Here is a 6,060-nt window from a genome sequence, read left to right on the forward strand (position 1 = left end):
ATTCCCACATGTTCGAAAATTACATCATAATGAGCGTTGTTAGTCCATTCGATGTTTGCGCTATCGAAATTGATCTTTGTTCGTAAGTGGAAATGGATTTTCAGACGAAATAACGCGATCCATATCTTATATCTATCTACATAAATAAAAATGTAAGGCAAAATCTGTTGGTAAGCGGAAAACCCGAAGAAGGGATGGTCCGATTTTAGCCTTCTTTATTTTGTTGTATTCGTCTCTTCCCGTAGATCAACATAGTGGAGAGAAAAATCGGAAAGTTTTCGGAAAATCCCGAAGGAAGGTTGGAAAATTCGAATGTGTTGGTATGCCTTAAACCCGAGGAAGGAATAGTCCGATTTGAGCTGTCTTTATTTTGTAATATTCTCTGTATCAAACATGTATTCCATGCAACGGAGAAATATGTTATTTCCAAATGCTTGAAGAATCTTGAACGAGAATTGTGTCTGAAAAATAATTTTATATTACAGTAGAACCCCGATCATCCGCGAAATAGTCGGGCCAGGTCATCGCGGATAACGCAATATAGGACTAAATGAGGTACAAACGCGAAAAAAAGATATTTTAGTATGAAAACTATGTTTCAGCGATACAGAAATTATTGAACTATCAATCTGTAAGGTCATGTACATCAGTGATCAGATAATGTGAAAGTCATGACCAAAACAAAAAAGCAAGACTCTACCACTCACTGACAAATTTCGGGAAGGTTTATAGAATTGCCATGGAACTCACTTTCGCGGATAATCCGCACCGTGGATCTACCGCTCGCGGATAATCGAGGTTTTACTGTATAAGGCCGAACTTTTGTAGAAGCACTAGACAATTTATAGTAAAAGGAAATTATAAAGGGTCAAAGGTTAATCAATCAATGAAGAGTTCAGTGATTGGACTCACTAACGTTCACTTAGTAAGAAAACGTGGATGTTTGAAAGTATTCAAATCAATAAATCTATTTTGGGCGGGACGAGGTTCGTCGGGTCAGCTAGTTTACTATAAAAATCTATCGAAAATGTGGCGGTTAGTGTCACACATTATCAGGTCGGGGGTTCAGGTTTGATTACCGCAAGGGTACCTGAAGAAGTGTATTACATGGAGGACTAATTAAGTTTGTGGTAGATTTGGCAAGCTGTCTCTTAAGCCGAGATGCGCTTCATTGCTGTCGTGACAACGAAGTGAATTCCATCGCAAAGAACCTAATCGAAAAGTTTGGAAGTCGATATACAAAAGCTTAAGAATAGCGGCAGAGTGACTCGAGACACATCAGTAATGAAGAAATGGTAGATCAAAATGTTACTTCAAAATATGAAGAACAATAATTATGAACTTTGTGAATGCCACTATGGAACATTTTTTTGACATTTATTCTTGAAAGGGCAGTAAATAGTCTTCAGTTTGACTCCTCAACCTTATCATTTTAAACCTTTACAATCAAATATATACCGAGAATTTGTAACTTGAAATTCTTAGGCTGAAAATTTCTCATTTTCAATTTTTTTTATTTCAAATTGGTACTACTGTCAGTGGTCTTAGTCAGTGTTGCGACACGTACAGATTTATCTGGAGAGGTACAGATTTTTTCGTTATTTTTGGTACAGATTCTGTAAAAAGTACAGATTGGTACAATTTTTTCCGGTTTTCAAATTTCTTACATTTGAACGAAGCAACATTAATGTACATGACGACTTTTACGCCGCAGTATCGTTTGGTGATGCTGATCATACAGGGTTTTCCATTTCGGGCTTCCGAAAGTATACAGCCGTCAGCGCAGGGCCGTTTGACATAGCTGTCAACCAAAGCGTCATATCGTTAGTTGAATGTCTGCCATTTTACAATATGGATCGTTTTAGCATCGCACAACGTGTTAATTTTGTTAAATTATACTATAAAAATGATGAAAAATCGGCAAATGTTTTTCGAGCATTACGGACGGATTTTAGTCGTCATGGAAGGCCTACAGAGCACACAATCGCTAATGTAGTGCGTAAATTCGAACAAACTGGATCCGTAGCGGATATTGTGAAACCTGTGCATCATCGTAATGTGCGTTCGGCCGAAAATATTGCTACTGTTGCTGCCAGTGTGGAGGATGACCCGAATGTTTCGATTCCACGGCGTGCTCAGCAATTGGGCTTGTCAAACACATCATTGTGGCGAATTTTGCATTTGGACTTGCACCTACATCCATATAAAGTCCACCTGGTACAAAAATTAGAGCGTGGTGACCATGGAATGCGTCGGGCATACGTCGATTGGGTGAACGAACAACAGCAGCAAAATGCTGAATTTTAGCATCAAATTTCCTCAGCGATGAGGCACATTTCGAGCTCGGTGGCTATGTGAACACCCAAAATTTCCGTATATGGGGCTCAGAAAATCCACACGTGATTGTGAGAAGCCATTTCATCCGCCAAAAGTCACTGTTGCGCATTATGGTCTGGTGGAGTCATCGCATTATGGTCTGGTGGAGTCATCGGGCCGTATTTCTTTGAAAATGAGGACGGCGAGACGGTAACTGTGAATGGTGAGCGCTACGGCCGCATGTTAACCGATTTTTGACGTAGGACTACGTCTTTCATTTCTATACCGGGGTGTAAAATCAAAGTTTCGAAAACGAAAGCGTTACGTCGGAGACCGAGATTTTGAGCATTAATAGCTCCTAAACAACTGAACGAAATGGTATGATAAACACTTTTTTTTTTTTTTTTTTTTATAAATTCGTTTATTTTTACAGGCTCAGTTGCATAAGTTTAAAGGAGCCGAAATCTTAAATATATTTTTAAAACTATATATATGAACAATTTTCTTAAATCTATGGTTAGTAATGTGGGAAACCGATTACTCGCGGTGAACTCGAGATTAGAAGGGTGACATATTTTTCTCAGGAAAAGGATGGGGTATAAGGAAATTATTACAATGTTGATAATCACACACACACTCAATTCTTAAATCTATTCGTACATCTATTGTGAATTTACATTTCATTCTCCTGTTTATAGCAAGCGGACCAATTACTCATAAAGGAAGAAATGGAGGGTATAAGGATATAAGGATAATCACACACGAACATCGATAGATTTAAGGAAAACATATATTTGGGACATGTAATCAAGGTCTAACCGAGCCAACACATCTCTCACCGGCACATTGGGCTGCCTTCCTCTAGCCCGAAGGGAGTTCTCTAAATTCGATCTGGTAACAAGATACACCTCACACGACCAAACAACGTGTTCGATGTCGTGGTAGCCTCGGCCACAAACGCAGATATTGCTGCCGGCCAGATTGAAACGAAAGAGTAGCGCGTCTAACGAACAGTGATTGGACATGAGTCGGGAGAAGGTGCGAATAAAGTCCCGACTCAAGTCCAGACTTTTGAACCATGGTTTGAGGCTAACCTTAGGGATAATCGAGTGAAGCCACCGGCCCAATTCACCTTCGTTCCATTTGCGTTGCCAGTTAGCGATGGTATTTTTACGGACTAAAGAGTAAAATTCATTGAAGGCGATTTGACGCTGATAAATATCGCCTTCAATCGCACCTACCTTTGCTAATGAGTCAGCCCTCTCATTACCCGGAATTGAGCAATGAGAAGGGACCCACACAAAGGTAATGACATAACAGCGTCTGGATAAAGCACTCAAATTTTCTCGTATTCTCTCAAGGAAGTACGGCGAGTGCTTTTCCGGCCTCACTGAACGGATAGCTTCGACAGAGCTAAGACTATCCGTTACAATGTAATAGTGTTCAACAGGTCGTGAGGCGACGCTGTCCAGCGCCCAATGAATTGCTGCCAATTCAGCAATATACACTGAGCAAGGATTCTGAAGACTGTGTGAGGTGCTAAAAAATTCGTTGAACACTCCAAATCCTGTGGACTCGTTTATAGTGGACCCATCAGTAAAGTACATATTATCACAATTGATACCCCCATACTTTTCATCGAAGATCGTTGGAGCGATCCTCGATCGTTGGTAATCTGAATATCCATGGATATCTTGCTTCATGGACAGATCAAAATGCACAGAGGAATTGATGTAGTCAGGGAAACAAACACGGTTGGGAATATACGAAGAAGGATCAACCTGCATGGAGATGAATTCATGATATGAACTCATGAATCCGGAGTGAAAATTTAGCTCGATCAGCTGCTCAAAATTTCCGATCACCAATGGGTTCATGACCTTACACCGGATGAAGAACCGAAGAGATAATAAATTGAAGCGATCTTTTAGTGGGAGTAGGCCTGCCAAAACCTCGAGACTCATGGTATGCGTTGAGGGCATACATCCCAACGCGATACGGAGACAAAGATACTGAATTCGCTCGAGTTTAATGAGGTGTGTTTTGGCAGCTGATTGAAAGCAGAAACTGCCATACTCCATCACTGAGAGAATAGTTGTTCGATACAACATTATAAGATCTTCGGGATGGGCTCCCCACCAGGTGCCGGTAATTGTACGGAGAAAGTTTATTCTTTGTTGACATTTTTTACTCAGATACCTAATATGGGCCCCCCAAGTACATTTGGAGTCGAACCAGACCCCAAGATACTTGAATGACATAGCATGAGTGATCGGTTTACCCAAAAGTTGAAGCTTTGGTTTTGCTGGTCTATGCTTCCTAGAAAAAACCACCATCTCTGTTTTCTCCGTGGAGAATTCGATCCCTAGCCCAATGGCCCAGGTTGAAAAATTGTTCAAAGTATCTTGTAAGGGTCCTTGCAGGTCGGATTCGTTTGATCCTACGACAGACACCACTCCATCATCTGCAAGTTGTCTTAGGCTGCAATTTTGTGTAAGGCAATTGTCGATGTCGCTTACATAGAAGTTGTACAAAAGGGGGCTTAAACATGAGCCCTGGGGGAGTCCCATGTAAGAGACCCGACTTACTGCCGAATCTCCGTGAGAAAAGTTCAAATGCTTCTCACAAAGCAAGTTATATAAAATATTATTCAATAGAGGCGGAAGACCCCGAGAGTGTAATTTGTCTGACAAAACCTCTATTGAAACAGAATCAAAGGCCCCCTTTATGTCCAAGAATACTGAAGCCATTTGTTTTTTTCCGGCGTAAGCCATTTGAATTTCTGAAGAAAGCAACGCAAGACAATCATTCGTCCCCTTGCCCCTGCGGAACCCATATTGTGTATCTGAGAGTAGGCCATTCGTTTCAACCCATCGATCAAGGCGAAACAAGATCATTTTCTCCAACAATTTCCGTATACAAGACAGCATTGCTATTGGGCGGTACGAATTGAAGTCGGACGCGGGTTTTCCGGGTTTTTGAATAGCTATAACTCGTACTTGTCTCCAATCATCTGGAACAATATTATTCTCCAGAAACCGATTGAATAAATTCAACAAGCGATGTTTCGCCACATCAGGGAGGTTTTTCAGCAAGTTGAACTTAATTCTATCCGATCCCGGAGCAGAATTGTTACATGAAAGGAGAGCAAGAGAGAATTCTACCATCGAAAACTCGGAATCAAGATCGCACCTATCTTGTGGTATATCTCGAACAATTTTTTGCACAGGAGCGGAATCAGGACAAACCTTCCGTGCAAAATTAAAAATCCATCGATGTGAATATTCTTCGCTTTCATTCGTTGAAGAGCGATTTCTCATGTTTCGAGCCACTTTCCATAATTTTTTCATTGACGTTTCTCGTGACAAACCTCCCACGAAATTTCGCCAATAAGCACGTTTTTTCCCTTTGATTAAGTTTTTAAATTGATCTTCAAGGGCTAAATACGTTTGAAAATTTTCAGGGGTTCCACGTTTCCGAAAAGCTTTAAATGCATTCGATTTTTCTACATAAAGCTTGGAACATTGGCTATCCCACCATAGATTGGGAGGCCTTCGGGAAATGGTGGAACCTGGGATGGGTTTCGTTTGAGCGCGAACCGCGCTGTCATAGATCAAACGAGAAAGGAAGTTATACTCCTCCAATGGAGGTAAACCATCTCTGGAATTGATGGCTAGAGCAATCGCGTCCGCATATTTTTTCCAGTCAATGTGTCTTGTGAGGTCATATGCCATGTTTATAGAT

Source organism: Toxorhynchites rutilus, chromosome 2 (genome assembly GCF_029784135.1).
Source record: "Toxorhynchites rutilus septentrionalis strain SRP chromosome 2, ASM2978413v1, whole genome shotgun sequence".
NCBI classification, from domain to species: Eukaryota; Metazoa; Arthropoda; class Insecta; order Diptera; family Culicidae; genus Toxorhynchites; species Toxorhynchites rutilus.